Source organism: Equus caballus, chromosome 11 (assembly GCF_041296265.1).
Source record: "Equus caballus isolate H_3958 breed thoroughbred chromosome 11, TB-T2T, whole genome shotgun sequence".
Taxonomy (NCBI): domain Eukaryota; kingdom Metazoa; phylum Chordata; class Mammalia; order Perissodactyla; family Equidae; genus Equus; species Equus caballus.
The window spans coordinates 30,330,917-30,354,097 of record NC_091694.1 but is presented as its reverse complement, the minus strand read 5'-3'; the positions used below and the strand labels follow the sequence as shown (position 1 = coordinate 30,354,097).

Sequence of the window (23,181 nt, the reverse complement as noted above, 5' to 3'; positions counted from 1 at the left end):
ACCTGTGCCTCAGTTTCCTCTCTGTACAATGAGGGTGAGAGAAGGAAAGAGACTGGGCCAGATCAGGGGTTCTTAAGCTAGAGCCCGTGGCTGGCCTTCAGGACATCTACGAGCCTCCTGCAATGATATGCAAACACATTACGGCTATTTTTTGACAAGACGGTTTGTGGCTCTCAACAGTTTCAACCGGGTGAACTATAAAAACATTACAGCCCTCTGGGCTGGGCATGGCCATGGCTCTTTCCAGTTCTGAGCTACCACAATCCGCTCCTATCAACCGTAGGTGGTTTGTGGCTTTCCCTGAGAAATGTCTGGTTTCTCCCCATTCCTTTGTGAGATTATGGAGACCCTGAGCCTTTACAAAAGAAAGGGATTTCTTTGTTCTTCTAACCTGTGACTAGGAAGGAAGGGGGAAAGTGAGGTAGACGTTTATTTGAGAGAGATCCGTTGTTCCAAATTTCAGGAACAAGTCACAAGAGAGTCCCAAAAGTTACAGCTTCTGAGAAAGAAACCAGAGGTCTGAGGAAAGGTAAGATACTTTCAGTGGTATGCCCATATTTTATTGTTGACATTTTTTACTGTGTACATTTATTGATTTTACTCTTTAGACATTCTTTACATATTTTATTTATTCTTAAAAACTAGTAAATTAAAAACAGAAAAATCTGGATGATTTATATATTAATAAAGAATAACCATGATATACCAAGTAAAAAAGAGTTAAAGACTCATAGTATGTGGAATATGATCACATTTTGAACAAGAACATTACACACGTCCAGATATCTGTGTCCCCCATGCCATGGGCTACTTCTTACTGTGAAACTGGAGGAGAGGAAGGTGAGAATATGAATTTGACCTTAGACCCGCTCATGTTTTTTGGCTTGTTTTAACATGTACATCTTGCTTTTATAATTCAAATAACTAAAATGTAAAAAGTAGGGGCCAGCCCCATGGCCAAGTGGTTAAGTTCGCGTGCTCCGCTTCAGCTGCCCAGGGTTTTCGTCGGTTCAGATCCTGGGCACAGACATGGCACTGCTCATCAGGCCATGCTGAGGCGGCATCTTGCATAGCACAACCAGAGGCACTCACAACTTGAATATACAACTATGTACCGGGGGGCTTTGGGGAGAAGGAAAAAAAAATGAAGATTGGCAACAGTTGTTAGCTCAGGTGCCAATCTTTAAAAAAAAAATGTAAACGGCCCCTCGGTTTTATTTATAGATATAACTATATACATATATAAGGCTGCGTCTATTTTAACTTAAATAGAATTAGGTTATGCATATATATGCATATTTATGTAAATATCATATGGAAATATTTACCCTATACCACTCAGATAGGCTGGTGACTTGTGTGGTGGGTAAAAACAAATGAAGATTTGGAGAAATTGTGGGCAAAAATTTTCAAAGTTCTCTGATGAGAGAAGTACGATAGCTGAAAGACCAGCTTGGAGATATAGTTCTTAGACTTTCTCCCCGGGGAGTCTAACGCTCCAAAGGGAAACTCCAGGTCTGGGAATTTAGGGGCATAACCCAGAGAGACTGCCAAGTCAAGAACGATTGCATTTGGGGAAGAAGTGTTTTGCATGGACACGACGTTATGAAGTTGAGATATATCTAGAAAAAGTCTTGTTTGTCTGTGATAGCTGGGCGTGGGGGGAGAGCATGAGAGGGATTTCTAGCTTGAGAGGAGAGGAAGGCTACTGGAGGGGGTGATAGTATGAAATAGGAAGTTGAAATGGAGATGATGGTGAGCCTGGGGCTGCGGCGAGCCGTAAGTCCAGGCATACATTACTCATGAGGATAGTTATAACCTGAGACCTCCACGCACTGTAAGAAAGTGGCACTCTGATCATCTGGTCCAGGACATGTCGGGAAGGAGTCACTCAGGGGCAGGGTGATGTTCCCAGAAGCAACGTCTTTGAAGAATAAACCCTTAATGGACTGGATAACAGAAACGGCAGGAAGTTACTCAAACAGCAGCAAAAGTAAGCAAAGAATTGTGGCTTTAGGGACCTCTTGCATCCCAAGTGCTCCCAGCACTGGTTTTCCTAATGCTTGAAATTCTTGCACACATTAGTGCCCAAGTATATTACCCACAGTCACTTCAGTTTCCATTTTATACTAGAAATTATGCACTTTGGATCGTTCACTGGAGACTACAAAGAAAAGACCCAAATTAGAACTTTTATGTCTAACATTCTTTCACATTCCTGAGATTCAAAGTAGGGCAAATACCAGAAAGTTGCAGTTTTTGATGGTGTCTCATTTCTAACACTGTTGCAGAACATCTAGTCATAAGAAGTCACCTGGCCTTGTTTTTCCACCTGTGAAAGGAAAGTAGGGTTTATTGACATAACTCCAAAGCTTTGGGAAGCAGACATGATTATCACAAAGCATTCAGAAGAGAAATGGGAATCCCATCCCATCCGAAAGATTTCCAGGCATAATGACAAGCATAAAGGCTATCTCCATGAACCTCCTTGTACAATAATTTATGAAGAGTATAATTTATAAAGGGCTACAAGGGTATGAATATCAGAAGTGTCTGTTGCCAATGCTTTCTACGTATCATCAACCAAACAATTTGCAATTGCAATATTTTAGAAGGAAGAGACTAGACTGGCTCAGTTTACTATTGAGAGTATCTGGAGCAGCATCTGTTTTCTATCTGCAATCCCTTCTTCAAAGAGAACTTTCCTCACTAGAAACAACAATGCATTTTCTAGTACGAGTCATTTGCCTGGATTTTTATTCTGTTTTCCCCAAATGGGAACCATCTCTGAGGCCCACCCCCTTCCCCACAGCTCTTGGCTGGCCATAGAAGTGGAGCAAAGGTCAGGGCTGTAGCTGATCCCCCTCCTGGAGGTCTGGCTCATGCCAGGGCGGTGGGAACAATCTGTAATGAACAGGGATAAAAACCAAGTCTGATGACAAGGAAACAGATCAACCAACCAGCGATTCTTTTCTCAAATGAATTCCTGAATTTGGTTTTCCATTCCCAGAGGCTTCACTGGCAGTAGGATGGAGAGGCTGACGTTCTTCGTTTATCTCCTACTAGGGAACTGAGCGATCAGGACCAGAGCTGTGGTCTAGAGGTACAGAGTAGGCGATAAAAGGGCACGCCAGCAGAGAAAGAATTCTCTTTGATCTGCTCCCAATGCCCCTCCCCCGAGATGAACCCACTTTTAGTAAACACTGGTCATATTCCCAACACAGAGCCCACTTTGGGGACTGTCACAACTCTTGCGGTAACGCTGAAATTTAATCCCTATAAAAATTGCAGCGAGTGAACCTTCTGAGAAGCTCTGAAGATCTCACTAGATCTAGAAAAGGAGCCCTCAGAACAACCTAGGTCGAGAATTTAACTTATCTGAGCTTGGTTCCCAAATACATTCAGAAGGCTGTATTTAGAAATACTTGCTCTTTGTTTGTTTTTTACTAAACATTCAGTTTTTAACCTCCAAATCTTCCTCTGAGTTTCTAAACGGAAGATGTTTTCCCACACACACACACACACACACACGCTGGAGAGAGAAGGAGCTCAGAGGTTCCTGAAGCCAGTAGACAGTGTCAGTGAGAAATGGGCCACTGAGGCAGGAGCCAGAGACCCTGGGTAGCCGGGAAGGAGACGGGGGGAACCAGCAATCCATAGTCCCAGAATCAGATTTGAACAGGAGTTGCTCCCCCATCTCTGCTTGGAAATGTTTGCAAGGGCCATTTGCACTATAAACCTGTTCGTTAACCAAAGAATATAACCTTTAATACGAGGGGAATAAAGCCTATAGTTTTTACGGCAATGCCATAACAAAGGGGACCAAAAAATTAAGGAACTGGAAACACCCTTTTAGTCCAGCATCTTCATTTTTGCAGATAGAACTTGGAGGCACAAAGAGGGAAGGTGGCCTGCCCAAGGTCTCACCGTGGAAAGCAAGGATTAGATCCCAGGCTGACTGATTCTCTCCAGGCTCCATGCTCTCCCTCTCCTTAAAGCCCACTGCAGCGATCCCCAGGCCATCTCCCCCAGTGCTTTCTGCCTCCATGTTGAAACCAGTGGGGACTTAGCTATTGATGATTAAGTAGGTAGGAACCAAAGTTTTTTTTTCCTTTTTGCAATTACTGGTTATAGCTTTTAGCTGTTTAACCCACCCACTGTTAACCGGGCCGCTTAGGCAATGTGCTGTCTGACTCCCACTAGACTCCCGTAGATAACATCTTCCTGGAGCCTGGGTCACCATGGTAACGGGTGTGTGAGCTGTGTTTCAGGAATTAGAACTTCTTGTCCACTTCAGGCCAGTTGAGACGACCAACTCATCAACTAGGCCCGCACAACAGGCGACTTTTTGATGTCAAGAGGCTAAGAACTCCACCCTCAGATCATGCTAATGCTGCCATTTTGTGAACATGGGTCCTATGAAGAGGCATGAAGTCTGACCACGCTTGCGCACATCATCAATTACCTCACCTCTCCTCACCTCCATTCACCTCTCTCCATCTTTTAGACCACCTTGCCCCCTATCCCATAAATACCCGAGTCCCTATTTTCAGGGAAGCTGATTTGAGACTTATGCTCTCTCTTCCTCATGCGGCTGCCTTGTGAGTAAACTCTCTCTCTGCTGCAGTCTCGTTGTCTGGGTGTTTGTCTTTCTGGGCAGCAGGCAAAAACGAACCTGGTTCGGTAACAGTGTTTCCCTTTGGAAGTTTGCCCATCTTCTCCGTCGGGAGATGAGTTGCAGCGGGGTTGCTAGAGGAAATGTCTCAGGGCTCAGACTCATGAACCCCAGAGGAAATGCACCCTTCCCGCTCAGTCATGAGGCGCCACTGGACATTCATCAAGAAGGAGGCAAGAGTCTAGATTAAATTGTCTTGTGCCAACCTCTGCTAAAGTTCAGCTCTAAGAGGATCAAGAGCAAGGGTGAAGAGGAAGGAGAGGGAGAGTGGAGCATGGGGGATGGAGAGCTGAAGATAAGAAGAGGAGAAGGAAGAATGGGTCTGAAGAGGTTAAGAGATGGAGGACAGAGGAGAAAAAACAAAGAGAAAGAAGGAATGGAAGGGAGTTACTAAATAAGAAATAGGATAGAATCTGTCTTTTTTGTTATTGATTCAGAAATGCCAAAGCTGAGAATCACATGAAGTCTGCTGTGTGCTCCAAGGAGCAAAAACAGAGTTGGGGTTCGTTGCATCCTGGGGGCTCATTTATCTCCTGAGCAGTCAGAAGGGCCGAGTCCTTGCCGTCCGAATGCCGAGAAGAGGGTGGAGAGGGTGCCCTCATTTCCTGACCTTTGACACACCCCTTTCTGAACACTCCGTAAATTGTACTAAGAGTGCTTCCTGGTCCTGTTCCAAACCCAGTGAGCTTGGGCTTCGAGAAAATAGTGTAGGCATGGATTTTCTTCAGCCACTTTTCAGCCAGAAACTCCACCTAGAAATCTCCAGGCCTCTGAAACAGATGTGTATGTTAATGTGCTTTGTGTAGCCAGGAGCTGCCCCCAGCTTTGCTTTGCTGAAGACTGTGGGTGCCTTTGAACTCCAGATGGCTTCCAGATCTTGTGTGAGTGCTGTGAGCGGCAGCATTCAACCAGAAATGCCCGGGGCTGCAGGAACCAAAATAGCCCAGAGGCTAAGTAGCCGCTGCTCTCCCTAATTCTTACCACGGTTCATCCTCTGGCTCTTGAATTCACAGTGCTAGTGGGCAGGGATGCCAGCTTGAGACCCTGACCAACTCTGGATTCTGACACGTCTGTGAAGGTGGGACAGACTCCCGGGTGGGGCCCACCATGGATCTGTTTGCTTGAGGGCCTGCGAGGATCCCTGGGAAAGAACGGAGGGAGGCAGACAGATGGGGGCTTTCCCAGAAACAATGCCCCAGTGTCCAAGGGGAACTGGGGTTATGAGTGCAGCTCCATGCCTGTAATTTGGATGCTTTCCCCATGAAAAGGGATTCTATGACTAGTAAACCAAAACCAAACTGAAAGAGCTGTTTATACTAAAAACTGCTTTGGTAAACCTCTAACAAACTGTGAGGCACAGGGGAGGGGGGCGTTCCTTCCTCAGCGAGAACACAGATGGGCTTGGGAAGGCGGGGCACAAGGTCCTGATATTAGGGTCCAAGATTATGTGCTAATTTGACGTCTGGTGAAATCAGGAGGAGTTGCTGCCTGTGTGCTTTGGGGCCAAGGGTCTATTATGGATTTACTCACTTGGGTCTTTTCAAAGTTCTTGATGGTTCCAACAAGGTCTAGAGTAATGCTATACCTATCATTAACTAGATATTGCATTTGATTAGTTATTGAAAAAAAGAAAGAAAACTTCTCTCAGGGTTATGAGATTTGAAGACAAAAGTTAATGAAAATGACTAAAAATATTTTTAATGAGCCTCTAGGTATATTTATAACCACCAGAGGCAGGAAAAAGGTTTATTTCAGAAGTAACCACAAGAAAATTGCCAAATGAGACCTACCCACCTACAAAATCAAACACAGTTCGGTGTTAATGTTTTTTAAAATGCACGAGTCTGAATTTGATTATTCTTAAAATAATTTTTAAAGTGTAGTAAGCCGAATTAAACACAATCTGGCAATTTTTAAAATAAAATTCATAAAAACAAAATAATATTTTCTAAAGAAAATATTTTTGTTAGTGAAAGTACTAATCAACTATAAGAAGTGGACTCCTGACCCAGCCATCCCATTACTGGGTATCTATCCTAAGAACCTGATAACAGATATCTCAAGAGTCCGTTGCACTCCTATGTTCATCGCAGCATTATTTACAATAGCCAAGACGTGGAACCAGCCTACATGCCCAGAAACTGATGACTGGATAAAGAAGATGTGGTATATATACACAATGGAATACTACTCAGCCATAAAAAAAGACGAAATTGGCCCATTCACAACAACGTGGATGGACCTCGAGGGCATTATGTTAAGCGAAATAAGTCAGTCAGAGAAAGACGATCTCTATATGACTCCACTCATAGGTGGAAATTAGTATATTGAGAAGGAGATCTGATCGGTGGTTACCAGGGAAAAGGGGGGGTGGGGGGAGGGTACGGAGGGGGAAGTGGTGTACCCACAACATGACTAACAAAAATGTACAACTGAAATCTCACAAGCTTGTAATCTATCATAACATTAATAAAAAATAAAATAATAAAATAAAATAAAAAAAAATAAAAAAAAAAAAAGAAGTGGACTCCTCAGGAAGACCATAAGAAAAAACAAAAACGACCAACAAACATGAAAAAAAATCAGTCTCATTAGGAATCCAAAGAAATGTGAATTTAAACAATGAGACACATCATTTTCCTACAAGCAAAGTTTATGTGAGAGGCTGCTGTTTATGTGACAGATGATGGCATTTGGAAATAAAACCAGAGATGAACAAGTTCTGGACAATAAATAAAATTCACAGGGCGTGGCCATGGGAATTGGTGGCTGAGTTGAGGCGTGCAGGGAACAGAGAATCTAGGGCAGCGCTTCGCACGCTTCTCCACCAGTGATAAAAGAGCATAATAAATAGTCTTGGGTGTCTGGGGCCGTAGTTTTAAGCAGCCCATCTTTACCATTCCATCTGTAAAATCTCCATATAGTTGCATTCTACTCCATACTCCACCTGTGTTTATTTTAATATACATATTCTGCATCCAAAATCATCAAATAATATTTTGACCCCAGGTATATTGTCCGTTTTCTTTCTTTTTTTTTTCCCCCTGGCAGCTTTATGTAACGCTGGACACGGTACTGAGCACCTGAGGGAAGCATGCAAATAAGGAGGCTAGGATATTGGGGTCATCCAGAATGGTAGAAAGAAAGAGTGAGCCAGATGCCCAGACTCCATGAAGGAGAAAAGATGGTCAGGAAGTTGGTATCTGGAGGTCGAGAGGAAGGACAAATAATGGTGAAGCTGGATGTTATGAGGAGCATGGATTTTTAGCTAAAAACTGCAGGATTTTGTCTCCATGCTGCTTCTTCACCTGAAGTTTCAAAGGAAAATAGGCAGCCTCCATTTGGGAAAGTGATATCTTTAAAGGGAGTCAGGAATCACTTGAGTTGGAGGTTAAGAGAATATTCAGGAAAGGTGTGGTAGTGAATGAAGGACTATGAAACAAGGACTTCATGGTAAATAATAAATACAGTGTTTCTGACCTGTGTTTAAGATGATACTTCATGACATCTCATTAGACCAATTAAGGACAGAACTATTTATCTTAATAACCAGCTGATCTTAGAGTAAGACTGACATGTCTTTGTGCTTGGTGAGGATCCAGAAAAGGACAAGTGTCTGAAGAGAAGCCCCTTCCTCCCCTACTTAGGAAGTGAGTTGAAGGAATACTCACAAGAATATTAAAAAATGTCATCTGGGAATTTCTCCAGCATGTGGCAGATGGAAAATCCTAATCCCAAACTCTACACCAGACAGCGAGACTGCCATCATTTTAGGCTGGAAAATTTTTTAATCAGGTGAAACCAAATACCAACTTTGGTCATAAAACACCCCAAAGGAGCCCCTGCAGAACATGTAGCTCTGTGTATGTGCAACTTCCTGGTCTACTATCCAAGACAAACTAGTTGTCTGGATCCTTCTCTAGTATTTTTAAGTGCTACATTAAGTGCCTTTTTCGAGGAAGCTCCAATTTACAATGCCACAATAGATTTGAACATTCCCCTATTGGAAGAATTTCATCTTCCAATACTCCGATCCATATATATATACACACACAAGATATGTGTACACACACATCCCATGGGTTCTGTTTCTCTGGAGAACTCTGAGTAATAAATGGGGTGAAAAGAGTCCCATTTGCCTTCTCAATCCCCAAGGATGGGTAAGGATCAAGGACAAGGATATTTATTTAGCCCAGTCTAGAGGGTAAAGGGTAAAGTCAAAGTGTTGAAAACTTGGGTTTCTATGGCATATTCTTTCAAATCCATGTCTTGGAATGCTTTCTTGGTCTTTTTAAGGAATCTCTTAAATTGTGTCTCTTTCTTGGTGTACCCACGCTACCAACATGTCCACAAGGGCAACAGAGTGAGGTTCAGGGAATAAGGAGCCACTTAGATCTAGGTTACTAAGGCAAAAATATTCTTACAGCTTAGTTCATGCAAATAAATTTATGTATACACAAAGGCAATAGAAAGTCCTTAAGATACAAGTTAAAAACAAGATAGCTGGGACATCTCTGTTTTATACCACTGGAAATAATGTAACATATCACAAGTCCTTTTTTGCTGACTACCTTGATTCTTTTGGTACTTTTATTGATACATGGATTTGTGTCATGTTCAACTATCAATGAGTTAGCTGCAAAATAATTCTCATGTCTTGGATTTAGGAATACTCCAGTGTTCCTGAGATGAATCGAGAGAGCAAACAGGAAACCATCTTTGAAAAGCAAGAAGAAGCACCAAAGGTAGGTGAATCTGGAATTTCCCTAGGAATGAGTCGCCCTAATCCTTCTGCCTTAGGAGGAATGTCAAATTAACATCAGGGCCTGGGAGGAAATGGAGGCCACAGCTGGGAGTTGTGACAGGGGGAAGAACTGCTAATTGTCGAATGTCGTCTTTGTCCCAGGCTCTTTCACATACACTCAATTTTGATTTGCGTAACCAGCTGAGGTAAGGGTTACCTCTGTTTTTACGGATGGGAGGCAGACACGGAAAGGTGAAGCCTCATCTAAGATTACACAGTTGGTAAGTGGCATAGCTGGACTCAAACACATCAATTCCATCCTCCTTTACTTGTCCAAATATTTCCTCTCTAGGGGGGAACCAGGGACCCCCCCCCCAGCCTGTGACTGTGTCTCAGAGAGGAAGCCACCTTGGAGGGGTCCTTTACTTGAAGCTAGAGGTGACACTGATTTCAAGGCGACACAAGGAGCAGAGTAAAGGTGGAAGCAAAGGTCAGATAAGGGTGATAGGGCAGGTCGCTAAACCTGAGAGGGTCCAGAAGCAGATAGAAGCCAGAGTAAACACAGGGACTGGAAAAGCAAAGGGTGAAGAACAGGCCAACATGGACCAAGGGAAGGCGCTGTGGGTTCTTGGACGAATGCTTGGGAAGATCCTCTAGCCACAGTTGGCTTTCATGTAACACGCCCCCACACAGCATGACGTGTGGCCAGCTCTGCTATGCTTAAAGTTCCAGAGGTGGGTTCTTTTTTTGATTATTTACTCATTTCATTAAATTCCTGCGCTTTGCAGGATCGTGCAAAGATGCAAGTTCTCAGGGGTGGGGCTCCCAGGGACTTTATCACTCAGCAAGCAGCTTGGCTAATAGAATGCAGGATCAGATATCGAGCAGCAACTATTCAGCTATAGATACCAGCTTCCTGTGTTTGGAAAAGGTAAGGAAATTGTTCATTCATTCTACAAATATTTGTGGAGGATGCAAAAATGGAAAAGGGCCATCGTGGAAGTTCAGATAAAATGCTGGGGGAGTTCAGAGGAGGAAGCTGGCATTTGAGTTGAGACTAAAACCCACCCCAGCTCGTGTGTGTGCAAGTCTGTGTGTGCGTGTTTTCAATTCCTTCTTATAGGACTGACATTTGCACTGATCACATTTGCACTGACCACATTTGCACTGTATTATAATTATCCAGTTACTCGCCTGCCTCCTCCAATTAAACTGAAAGCTTGTAAAGAGCAAGGAGTGAACTTTATCATTGATAATCCATGGCTAGTAGTAGGACACATTTAATGAATATGCATTGAATTTTAATTGGTTTTAGATTAACAATCAGACACAGAGTTTGGGAATCATGATTGTAATTAGAAAACTCAGCTCTAGGATTTGCAATCCACACTTTAAGACTCTCTATGCAAAAAGATAGGGCTTATGAAAGGTTTCTGTTACCCTTCTGAGCAGAGTTTATACCATGGTTTTCTTGAACTTCCTATAGAATTGAAAACAGTGACACACATGGGAAAAATAAAAAAGCATTTGCTCAAAACAATCAAATGATTCGACTTACAGTGAAATGCACCTTAGTAAGACTTCAGAAAAGATTTTCATCACACTCTTGTCATTTTTTTCTTCATATTTTCTAATCCCTAACAAAGAAAATAGAGGACATGTGGACTGTGTCTACACGAGGCTTCACATTCTCTTTATTTGACAAAGATGTAAATACTGCATGGACCATCTGTATGTGAGAACCAGATGTCTCATTTGCATTTGGATTTTTCCAGTAGAAATGAACCTTGAAGGCTTGAGGAATGCAATAAACTTATTTTAATTGACATAGAATTAGAATGTTGAGACAAATTATTTTCCAGGCATCAAATGCAAAGGTTAGTGTATTCATTTGAAGGGATATAAATAACAACTAAGAAGAGTTAGGCAGCTAAGACCAGGACTAGAAGGATCTGGAGGATATAAAAGCTATAAGGGGTCAGATATTGGAGGAACAGATAAGCACCCAATTTCAATTAATATTGCTTGAGACCATCTCATGTCCCAGGTGTTGAAAAAGCAACTTCTGCACTCATTACCTCATTTGATCTTCAGAACAGTCATAGGGGGAACTAATGCAACCCTGTTCCGCAGATAAGGAAATGGAAGCTTCAAGTGGCTGAACTGGCTTGCTGTGCACCCACAGCCAGCAAATCTCTGGATCAGGATTCAAGCCACAGTCTTGTGGCTCCCTGATGAGGCTCTAAAGCAGACAAGGCAGAGAGGAGCAGGTAGGTTCCCTGGTGTCAATAGTGAGACTTCAGAGCCAGAGAGTAAGCAAGACCAAGCTAATGGGCAAGAAGCACCAAGTGGAGCTTGTTAAAGAGCCTGCTGAATAGAGCAGTCCAGAACCCACAGATTTTGAGTCCTTGAGGCTTTTAGATAAACCCCAAACCCTGAATCCTACCAGGGCAGAGATGCCACAGTCCTGGTAAAGTGTTGACATGGGTTTACCCTCTGGAGTCCTGGTCATTTTAGTTCAGTAGAAATGGTGAGTCCAGACATAGAGGATTTGATCTGAAGGTGAAGAAGAGCCAGGTTCCAAGGAGACCTCAAATGGTCTGTGGCTCTCCCGCTGTGTTTGCAGAGGTGGAATGAGTACACTTGCGCTAACTGAAAAGAAGTTTGTGCCTTTTTGAGCAGAAAGAGTTAATCCTTTGGGAATGAGATGGGAAGCTGAGTTGGTGAGGCTGTGAAAAAAAACAGCATTTAGCTCATTGAAATGGAGAAGGGGCCCATGGGCCACTGTTGTTCAGCCCCGGGACGAGGAAATGGTTTATTGTACAACATTCAATAAGCATTTTCTTTGAAGGAAGTGTGCTGTAAAGGTGTCAAATGACAGTTACTGATGGGTCTCTGGGGAGAGATGTGTTGTGCTGGAATTGTGTTACTTGAAAAATTGGTTGAGGAATCGAAGGCATGCTTCTCCTCTGAATCACACGGACCTAGAGCAGTTCCGATTCCACTCCGATCAGCATCTATCGAGAATAATCATTCTTTGGATTTCTGTGGTTCTTTATATGTCTTTGATACATTCATACTCATCACTGTTCTTGATCATTCTTGTTACTTGAAAAAGGCAAAGTATTGTTATTCTCCTTACCCCTCCTTTTTAGATAAAACAACAGTGGCTCTTTTTTTAGGTGAAAGAACAGAGAGGAGGGAATGACTTACAACAGAACCAACATGTGGCTGCTGCTGCTGCTGGTCATCTCTAACTGACCACTTTACTGTCAGTGCCAAGCATTGTGTCAAGCGCTGGATCAATATTATCTCACTTAATTGTCATCCCCGTTCTGTGAGGTAGGTACAATTATGATCTCCCTTTGAATAAGAGAAAAAACTGAGTCTTACAGAGGTGAAGTATCTCTCAAGGACCCCTAAGCAAGAAATGACAGAGCTCGGGTTTGCAACCCCACAGCCTTGTGTCAGATCTGTGCTCTACTTTCCCCCTATCCCCTCGCCTCATGAGGTTGGTGCTATGACCCTCCCTATTTCACTCATGAGAAAACTGAAGCATAGAAAGATGAATGATTTGCCCAAGGTTACACAGTGAGTAAATAGTGGAGCCCAGAGACAGGCAGTCTCTGTTCTGGAGGAATGTTCTGGAGGTACAGCTAAGACACCAAGAAGGAGTATTAAGCAGGGCAATAAAATGCACACCCAGGCTGCAGGCGCCTCCTAGGAAATGGCTGAGGAAAGCCAGGATAACAAGAGGGAGGGAAATGGGGACGAGTGAGTCCATTTATAAAGACCATCATAAACCTTTCTATGACCTGAGGACAAGGAGGACAAACCAATGTACTGTAGCTGAAAGAAACAATTGTCAGAGGCGTGTCATGACTGGAGAGAATTTGAAGGGAGAGGAGGAGAGACTGCAGCTGCAGGATGTCTGAAACCTGCATTCAAAGGCACTGTGCTAGAGCCACAGGGAGCAAGTGCTGACTTGGTTACGCTATCACTTCCAGGAATCCAGCCCCCATCCCCCAAAGGTACGCATGTAACGTTCTCTTTTATTTATTTATTTTTTTTGTGTGGTTTTTTTATTTTATTTATTTTTTTTTTTTGGAGGAAGATTAGCCCTCAGCTAACTACTGCCAGTCCTCCTCTTTTTGCTGAGGAAGCCTGGCTCTGAGCTAACATCCGTGCCCATCTTCCTCTAGTTTATACGTGGGACGCCTACCACAGCATGGCTGCCAAGCAGTGCCATGTCCGCACCCGGGATCCGAACCAGCGAACCCCGGGCCACCGAGAAGCGGAACGTGCGAACTTAACCACTGCGCCACCGGGCCGGCCCCTCTCTTTTAAACTTGAGTGGCACAAGAAAGCAGCCACCAGTCTTTCTGGGGACGTGTCCTATCCCTTCCAGCTACATCATCCACACCAGCAGAGATCCGGAACCCTATGCAGACGACCCCAGTCCAGGTCACAAGGTGACCATCACAGAGAAGGGAAATATGTTACTTGTTGACAATACACTGAGCTCACACTGATGGACATGCTTAATCTTCACTCTCCTCCTCCAAGGCTATATTTCTCCTGGGGGAACATGACATCTTTATTTTGACAAAATGTCCTGAGTGGGAGGTGAAGACAGACTACAGCCCTCGAGCCACCATTTATTTGAAACTGCCAGCCTTTTTCCTCCAGAACCAATGATGCAGAAGTCTTCCAAAATTTGAACATCATTGTGTTATTTAATAGCCAAAAATCTTATTTTTCTCCTGATTTATGCTTGATAACCCTCTTGAAATCATTTAAGGATATGTACAAAAGATATACTTTTATGTAGGATCTAGTTTGAACTCAGAAAGTTAGCAAAATATAAATGAAATGGTAGAAAAATGGCAATAATGCCACCATATTTTGGCTAATATGTTCCTATGCTAATTAACTGGACTGAATGTGGAAAACATACAGAGTTCAGTGAAAGAGGACATCTGGCCATCCCATCTGAACTACTTATTAGCTCTGTGACCTTGGCTAAGTCACTTAACTTCTCTGAATCAGTTTCCTCATCTATAAAATTGAAGACACTAATACTGAGCTTACAGTATTATTTGAATTACTACTTTTACAGTGTGAACCATACACACATCATCTTGTCTGAACTTCTGTCATGCTTTAGTCATATTACTTTTATAATTACTAGTGTTTCTATATGTATCATCTCTTATTTAGGTGAAAATAATTTAATTGCTTAATAGTTTACAGAGGGATTCACACACATTAGATCAATTGATCTTCACAGCAACCCTGGTAAATAAGACAGGTAGATATTATTCCATTTTAGAAGCAAGGAAGTGAGAAGCAAAGAATTCAATAATTTCCCTAAACTCACACAGCTAGAATGTAGTAGAAGGCAATGCAAACCCGGCATTCTGATTCTACTCTCATTAATAGAGCCATGTTCCCAGGTCAAATGCTCACTAAAGAGAAGGGTGTAGACTTTCACTAAGACAGGACTGGGACTTCACCCTTGAATCCACTTCCCTTCCCATCCCAACTCCCAGGGCCTAGCGCCATCTTTTATTCATAGTGGGCTCTCCACACGTATTTGCGGAACTCATTCATTCACTCAATCATTCAATATTTATTGAATGTCTATATGCTAGGCACTCTGCTAAGTGCTAAGATACTACGATGAGAAATACAGACTTGACTGTGCCTACAAAGACTTATAATAAACGGAAGGAAGGAAGGAAGGAAAGAAGGGAGGAAAGAAAGAAGGATGGAGAGAGGGAGGAGGGAGGGGAAGCAAACTGGGCAGATATTCTTAATTTTTTAATCTGGATAAAATACAAAAGTTAGGTCCAGCCCAGGTCAGTCTCCATAGTGGTGCTCAGAAAGTTCTTGGCCCCAGCCCCAGAGTAATATTTTTAGCAATACTGTAAAGATTTCTTCAAGGTGGTTTGTCGCAGGCTTTCTGGATTGCTGGGGAGGAAATGTGAAGGTGTGTCCGACCCGGTTGCAGAAGGTACACATAACGGAGTGCATCGAAGTCAGGGGAAGCTTGCTAGCTTCATTTTCTGATACTTCTCCTCATCTAGATGAGAGAAGTGTTTATTTAGGAGTGTTCTCCCTGCCCTTGGCTTAGAAACAAGCTATAAATTTTACTAATCTCAAAGAAGACCATTTTTTTGTGTGCTTTTTCTCTTTGGTATAAACTCATAGACACTTGCTCTGAAAATCAGCCCTGAGTTATGCATCAATGTTTCCAATTACATTCCAGTTACATGAAGTTTAACAACTCTGAATAATGATTTTAGGGGCGGGGCACAGTGATTCCCATCCAAGGGAAGGGAAATAACATTCAGCACCTACCTCACAGCCAGCTCCTGTACAGCTCTATTTTGTCACTGTTTCATCCTTCGTACAAGACACAGCAGCCCTCAGTAAACAAAGGATGGTAGAGCAATACTTAATTTCCTTAAATTATCCAGAATATCAATTAGGAAATTGATTTCCTACTTTTCGTGAAAGTATTTACAAATGAATAAAATTGTGATGTGAGTTCTCCTTTATGCAGAAGCCATTTTAAAAATTGCTGAATTCTAATCTTTTTACAAAAATTTTCTGCTTTTCAGATAATAGGCATTGACAAGAATTCATTTCTTCCTGGCACATTCACCATGGCGTACTTGTAAACATAATGTACATAATCAGTAGATAGAAAAATAGCAAAGTATATATCTTCTAAGAATTTAGTGCTTGAGTAGAATGAATGACTTATTAACCCGTGTTATAGATAATAACTCATGCTGCAATACTTTCTACTGATGATGTTTAAACCTACAGCAGTGACCATAGGCATGAAAAATTGCCAGGCCAGTCTTGCAGTCCTTTGCAACGTCTATTTCTAGAAATATTTTTTAGAAGTTGGGTATTTCTATTTTCTACTACATCCTCTCAGAAAACAAGTTATACTTGTCAATACCGAAAACTAGTTACTCTTATTAATGTAAATTGCGTGATCACATCCTTTGGTAATTTTAATAAATAAAAGACATAATGGCAAACCAACACCAAAAGATTTATAGGTTATAATTCATTCTGTTTCTTAATTAGGTTTGTAAGAATGATCTACAAGAAGGAAACTTTTTAAAAGATCATTGAATTCCGGGATCCTTCTGTCTGGACTCATTCTCTGAATGAGTGTTTCTTAACATTTCAGGAAATCAGAAACTCCTCTCAGAGTTAGAAACCCTCTCCTCGGAAGAACGCACATGGGATAGAAACTTGCATCTTCTCTCACAAGTTAAATCTCACGTGAATCCCAGGTGTCCAGGTCCAAGCCTTTCTCTCGGTACAACAGCAATAACAAAACTGACAGGAAAGAGAGGAAGTTGCCCATGTGAATTCGTGAAAACCCGCCCAGTTTCAGCTTCAGGCTCCCACCAGCTGCTACTATCCAACATGACCTTTCATTTTGGAGACTCTGAAAATATATAAAGTTTCCAAGGGAACAACTTGAACAAATTGTTTCTGAGAGTTCCTATAAAATATGGCTGTAAGAACTATCCCCAAGACTCTGCCCTGGTTGGCAAGCAAGCCTCAGAGTGCTTGGGTAAGGCTTGGGTGAATAATAATGCCAGCATTTGTTTGTTGAGCATACAAAATGTGCCAGGCACTTGCTAAAGCACTCTAGCTTACGAGGGAGGTTCTGTTTACATCTTTACTATTCTCAGTGTCGTGGAAAGGGCCATGCTTTGAAGTCATACAGAACTGAGTTTAATGCTAGGTCTGTTTATGAGCATAGCTGTCCTTGGGTAAGGTGCTTGTGCTCTCTGTCTGCTTCCTTACCTATAAAATGGAGCTGATGGCATCCCTCAAATTTGGTTTGATATTCAAACAGGAGAGTATGTGCGATAGACAGACTAATGCTCTCCCCTTCCAAATATGTCCATGTCCTAATCCCCAGAACCTGAATATGGTAAGTTATACTGCAAGGGAAAATTAAGATTGCAGATGGAGTTAACGCTGCTAATCAGTTGACCTTGAGATGGGAGATTATCCTGGATTATCTGCATAGACCCAAGTAATCACAAGGGTCCTTATAAATGGAAGATGGATACAGAAGAGTCAGCGTCAGACCCATGTGATGTGAGAAGACTGGACAAACATTGCTGGCTTTGAAGATGGAAGGGGGCCACAAGCCAAGGAATGCGGGCAGCCTCTAAAAGATGGAAAGGGCAAAGAAACAGATTCTCCCTCGAGCCTCCAGGAAGGAATGCATCCCTGCCAACACCCTATTTCAGCCCATTGAAGCCCATTTTGTGTTTCTGACCCCTAGAACTATCAGAAAATAAATTTGTATTGTTTTGAACCACTACATGCTTGGTAATTTGCTATAGCAGGAATAGGAAACTGGGGTAGACAAAATAATGGCCCCCAAAGATGTCTACATCCTACTCCCTGGAACCTGTGAATATGTTACCTTAGATGGCAAAAAGGACTTTGCAGATGTGATTAAATGAAGGCTCTGGAGAGGGGGAGATTACCATGGATTATCCATTGGGTCCACTGTAATGACAAGAATTCTTACAAAAGGAAGGCAGGAGGGTGAGAGTCAGAGAAAGAGATATGGCAATGGAAGTAGAGGTCAGGGTGGTGAAGGGTCACAAGCCAAAGAACACGGGAAGCCTCCAGAAGCTGGAAAAGGCAAGAAAACAGATTCTCCTTAGAGCCCCAGAAAGGAACTCATTCCTGCCAACACCTTGAATTATCCCAGTGAGACCTATTTTGGACTTCTGACCTCCAGAACTGTAAGATAATAAGTTTGTGTTGTTTTAAGCCACTAAGTTTATGATCACTTGTTACAGCAGCAATAGGAAACTGATACCATATATATTTCCCTTTCCATTTAAATTTCACCCTTAACTTCCCCTGCTACATCAAGCTTGTCAAGCTCTTCTCCTTTAGGTCGTTGAATTCTGCAGTCAACAATCTGCTGACAGTCCTCTGAAGCACGCCATGCCCAGGGAGTCCAGCAGACACAGGGGAGACTCTCCCCATTGACAATCAGGTCATGGATTTCACATGTGGAACTGTGGGCTCTGCCCTTATCAAGTTTATCCTTTGATGACTCCATCCTTGTCCTTCTCTTTACCCACTTTGTTGCCTCAGACAAGTTCTGGAAAGAAGAAAGAGTCTTAGTTATTGGCAGATTATTTCTTGGCGCAATTTTTATCCCTTCTTTTTAAGAGGATCATCATCCTCTCTCCTTGTCACCTCCTGGACACTGGAATGTGTCTTTTGTCTTGCTTGATCTCTTTCTTCCTTCATCATCTTGAACTCGTCAACAGAGTTGCTCCATTGTATTTCTGATTTTCAATATTTAGCCTCACATTCATTGCCCTCCCCTTTTTCCCCCTCTGTTTATTATCGTGCATATCTGTCTTTGTTCTTCAAAGACTTCAGCACTTTTTAACTCACTTGAGAGCTTTCTTTATACCACCAGAAAATAACTCACTATGATATCAAGAAAAGAGACTACAGATCCCGTGCTTTTGAGCTCCTCTCTTATTGATTTATACCTTTTTCTTCCTATTCCCAAAAGAATTTTTCAAGATTCAATAGACCTCTGCAAAATTTCTTGGCCCTTGAGAAATTAAAATGAACCATTGTGTGATCAGAGAGTATAATGGCTTTCACTTTACATATCGCAACTTCAATTGGCCATAAACCATAAAATTTCAACTGGCTGCCTTGTCAGCAAGCATATACAAAATAGTATTACTTAATCCTTCATTATTATGAGCAAACTTTTAAAAGATTTCAGTGTATAAGTCTTAGGAAGTATTTTATATCCTACTTTACTTCCCTATTTTGACATGCACCTGAAATTTACTCCAAGCACCAATCTTCTGTTTGCTGGCATTGAAGTTTTCTGTACCATTAAATCAATTTTTTATATTTAAACATGTTTAATACATTTTAATTTCATATATATTTAACCTTAACTTTTTTCTTTTCCACATATGACCCTTTAACAAAACTTCTATATAGCTTATATTCTAACCCGAGTGTTGTCCATGCTCAAACAATTCCCCACTGTGAGCTACAAGCTTCTCTTCTCCTTTTGACTAGTATCACTCTCAGTCCCAATTATTTCATAAACAAAAATATCTCCCTTTCACAATAATTCTTGTGTCTTTTATTACAATTATTTGCAGGTTTTGAAGGAATAGAAAGCCTACAGATACTTTATAATCAAATAGACTACATTTAAATATTGACTTACCGGTCAACTTCTCTGGGCCAGGCAAAGTGCAGAGGATAAAATAGTCAACAAAGTTCCTGTCCTCATAGAGTTTCCAATCTGATGATACAAAGCCCAAATCCCCTTCTTTTGATCTGTTTTCTCATCTGTAAAACAGGATTGAAGAAAATGAAAATAAAATGCTTAGCACATACGCACGGCACATATTAGATGTTCAACTAATATCTAAGAGAATGAGCATTGTGAAAATTACAATGAAGAAAATGGTTGGTCTCTTGGTTTAGGGGCTATGGCTATAGCCCCAGAGTTTTTAGACTGTCATCTCCATGATGGTTTTCGGAGTATGAAAAGGGTTTGCACACATCTGCTACTATCACTATGAGAGCTTAAGTCCCAGCATCAGATGGACATGGATTCAGATCCTAGCTGCACCCCTGATTAGCAGTGTGACTTTAGGCAAGTTACTCATTTTCAAACCTTATTTTCCTCATCTACAAAATGTGTATAAGAGTTTCCATCCCAAATGATTTTCATGAAGATTAAGTATTAAAATAACTACAATGCATTCAGCACAATCCTTGGGATCTAATAAGTGCTTAATAAATATTAGCCATAAATAATACTTTGATCATTTAATTCTGGGTTAAATTCTAATGTCTGGGACTTCCAGGATGGGAAACATAGTACAAAGAGTCATTAAAGAGATAAATTCTTTTATTTGTATTTGTTCTGCGGAGTTGTGAGTTGAAAGGAATTTCGTGGCCAACAAATATTTTGGAAGATTAATTTGGAGGCGTTGTTCAGAAAAAACTAGAAGGAGTGTGAGAGACAAGAGGACAGTAAGAAAACAATTGGCATCGTGGAGATCTAAAGTTATGAGTCTGTATCGATGAGCTCAATATCCCTTCACTCAAATTTATTTGATTGTATTTAGTATTTCAGGGCATTCTTTGAGCATCTTCTTCTCTCACGGTTTCTTTGATTTCATACCTTACTCATACAGCCAGGTAAGTCAATAAAAATGGATTTTGATTTCAAGTTCTATCAGGTGCTTTAACAAATTACCATAGACTTAGTGGCTTAAAGCAACAAACGTTTATTCCTCAAGTTCTAAAGACTAGAAAGTCAAAGATAAAGTGGTGGCAGATTCAGCGTCTGGTGAGAACCTGCTTCCTGGTTCATAGAAGGCTGTCTTCTCCATATGTCCTCGCGTGGCAGAGGGGAGAGAAAGCTCTCTGGGGTTTCTTTTACAAGGGCATAATTCCTTTCATGAGGGCTCCACTCTCATGACCTAATCACCTCCCAAAGGCCCCACCCCCTAACACCTGCATATTGGAGGTTAGGAGTTCAACATATGAATTTGGGGAGGGGACATTCAAGATCACTTTCTTTTTATCAATTGTCCTGGCCATTTTCACTTATTCCTTCAAGTACTTTATTCTCCTATTACATGTGTGGTTCCTGCGTCTACTATTATCTAATCCATTAGATACAGACCTTCGAGCCAAGACAGTCTCCAGGGTAGAAAGAGAAATAAAAGTCAAGCAAAATATGCAAGCAAATCATCAATGTGAAGAGGCCTAGCCAAGAAGAAATTCCTGGTACCAAGAAAGAGGATAAGAATCTGAGAAACCAGAATACTTCTTTATTGCTGCATTGTCCGTTGAAGTGCTATGACTAAGAACCCACACAGTTCCATAGACTGAACTAGGATCTGGGAGTACGATGATTTGCAAATAGGCATGGCTTGTGGAGCTTACACTTCATGCAGAAGATGGGCACCAAGCAAAGAAGTGTGAGATTCCATCTAGAGTAAGCGCTACAGAGGCGATGTCCCCAGAGCTATAGGAGGACTTGACCTGGTCACGGAAGTCATGAAGGGTTTCCCTGAGGAAGTGACAACTGAACTGAGATCTTAAGGATGATCACTGACTTGGGTTGAAATAAAGGGCACGCTAAGCAGTTCCAGGAGCAGTTTCCTACGTCTCAGGTGCTCATTATAGGGCCTGGCTGAAGAGCTGATTGAAGATGTGATTGAAGTTGTCTAGGGCCCTAAGATGCTCAACACCCTTAAATTTTAATCGTTTTGGCTTTGTCTACTATTCTTCCCTTGGGCTTCTATTTTCTCAGTATAGCGTGTCAGAATTTGCCCTGTCCCTTCCAAATTTTGGTGGCTTTGAGTACCAGGACGAGAAACTCAGCTCCTTGCATCTAGATCCCACACCAGCCACAACCCATCTGTCTAGATTCTCTGTATCTAGCTTAACTGTTGCCTAGGAGGGACTGTACCCATTTTACCTTTGACTTCTCTCTTGTATCTATTCCACTTCTCTCTCGCTCCTCTCCTATATTTCTACTTTGAGACTTGGCTTAGGTCTGGCCTTCACTAATATCTCTTAGATATTATCTCTTCTAACAGTTCCTTTACTGTGAACAGACCCCAGACTCTCTGGACCATACATTCTAAAGAGTGGGCAGCAAACACAGAGCCAACTTGAGACACACAGTCATTGAGATGCATAATCACTGACGTGCTTTCTGGTAACTAGGCAAGAAGAGCAAGAAACCACTAAATGAAAATAGTTAGTGTTCCTTGTGCCCAGGAATAAACAGAGCCTCCCTGTCTTCTTGTGTCAATGCTCACATCTGCAGCTGTCAGCGAACATCCCCGGTGCCTTGCTAAACGTGGGAGGAGGGGAGAGTCTGAGGGCTTTGCTTATTCTCAGGATTCTGTTCCTCCTGCTCTTGTTCTTTCTCCACCAGGTTCCAAGGGATTGAGTGACTCCATCACTGGCCTCTCTCCTTCTAAGTTACATCATCTATGGCTGCTCACCCTTCTCCTCTGATTACCAGGGCTCAAGTTGTCTTCTCACATTCACCACATACCTGTACTGAGAAACTCCCTTCATCCACACGTGACCCTGGAGAAGGAAGAAGGGAAGATACTAACACAGAGAGAGGCAACGTGACCTACCCAAGACTTTTCAGCAAGTGAGGATTAGAGCTGGGATTAGAACTCTGGTCTCCTCACCAGTGACTCTACGCTCTTTCCATTAAATTATGTTTGTTTTTGTTTGAGTCGTTTTGTTTTAAAATAGGGTATTTTAGCCAAGAAAAGTGTGCTGGATATCTTCCATTTTCCTGTCTCAGAAGATTCTCCACCCTTTCAGAGGCTGCAGGCAGCCTCTACAGTTGCCCTTGTCCTTTGGCTTCCTGTTGGGTTCAGCCAATAGGGAGCCATGGCTGGAGGCTAAGGGTGAAAAAATAATGACATCAGACTAGCTGCATCCCCACCACACCCTCTCATCGCTGGGCCCAGGGGTTTAGTCGTGTGTCTCCACCCGAGGTCTGGGTTCCTGTTCAGTGTCTCTCTCCTACAGCTCTCTGTGAGCTCAGATATCCACTCTCTCCCCTTATCCCCATTAGATCTAGGGATGGTAATGGTTCCCAGCTGTTGCCAGCTCTTGCACATTTCTTCATCCCTGTTGATTTCCCTTAATT

At 42.2% G+C, this 23,181-nt stretch overlaps 2 long non-coding RNA genes across 2 annotated transcripts; one reads left to right on the top strand and one right to left on the bottom strand.

The window, feature by feature from the left end:
• Positions 1-560: 560 nt before the first annotated feature.
• On the bottom strand, positions 561-3,092 carry LOC138916351 (uncharacterized). Its single transcript, XR_011423554.1, has 3 exons — positions 2,961-3,092; positions 2,244-2,332; positions 561-1,949 (listed from the first exon to the last, which is right to left on the bottom strand). It is a non-coding gene; the product is annotated as an uncharacterized lncRNA (long non-coding RNA).
• Positions 3,093-10,168: 7,076 nt separating this feature from the next.
• LOC138916160 (uncharacterized) lies at positions 10,169-22,758 on the top strand. Its single transcript, XR_011423012.1, has 3 exons — positions 10,169-10,350; positions 12,602-12,761; positions 22,444-22,758. It is a non-coding gene; the product is annotated as an uncharacterized lncRNA (long non-coding RNA).
• The last annotated feature ends 423 nt before the right edge of the window (positions 22,759-23,181 follow it).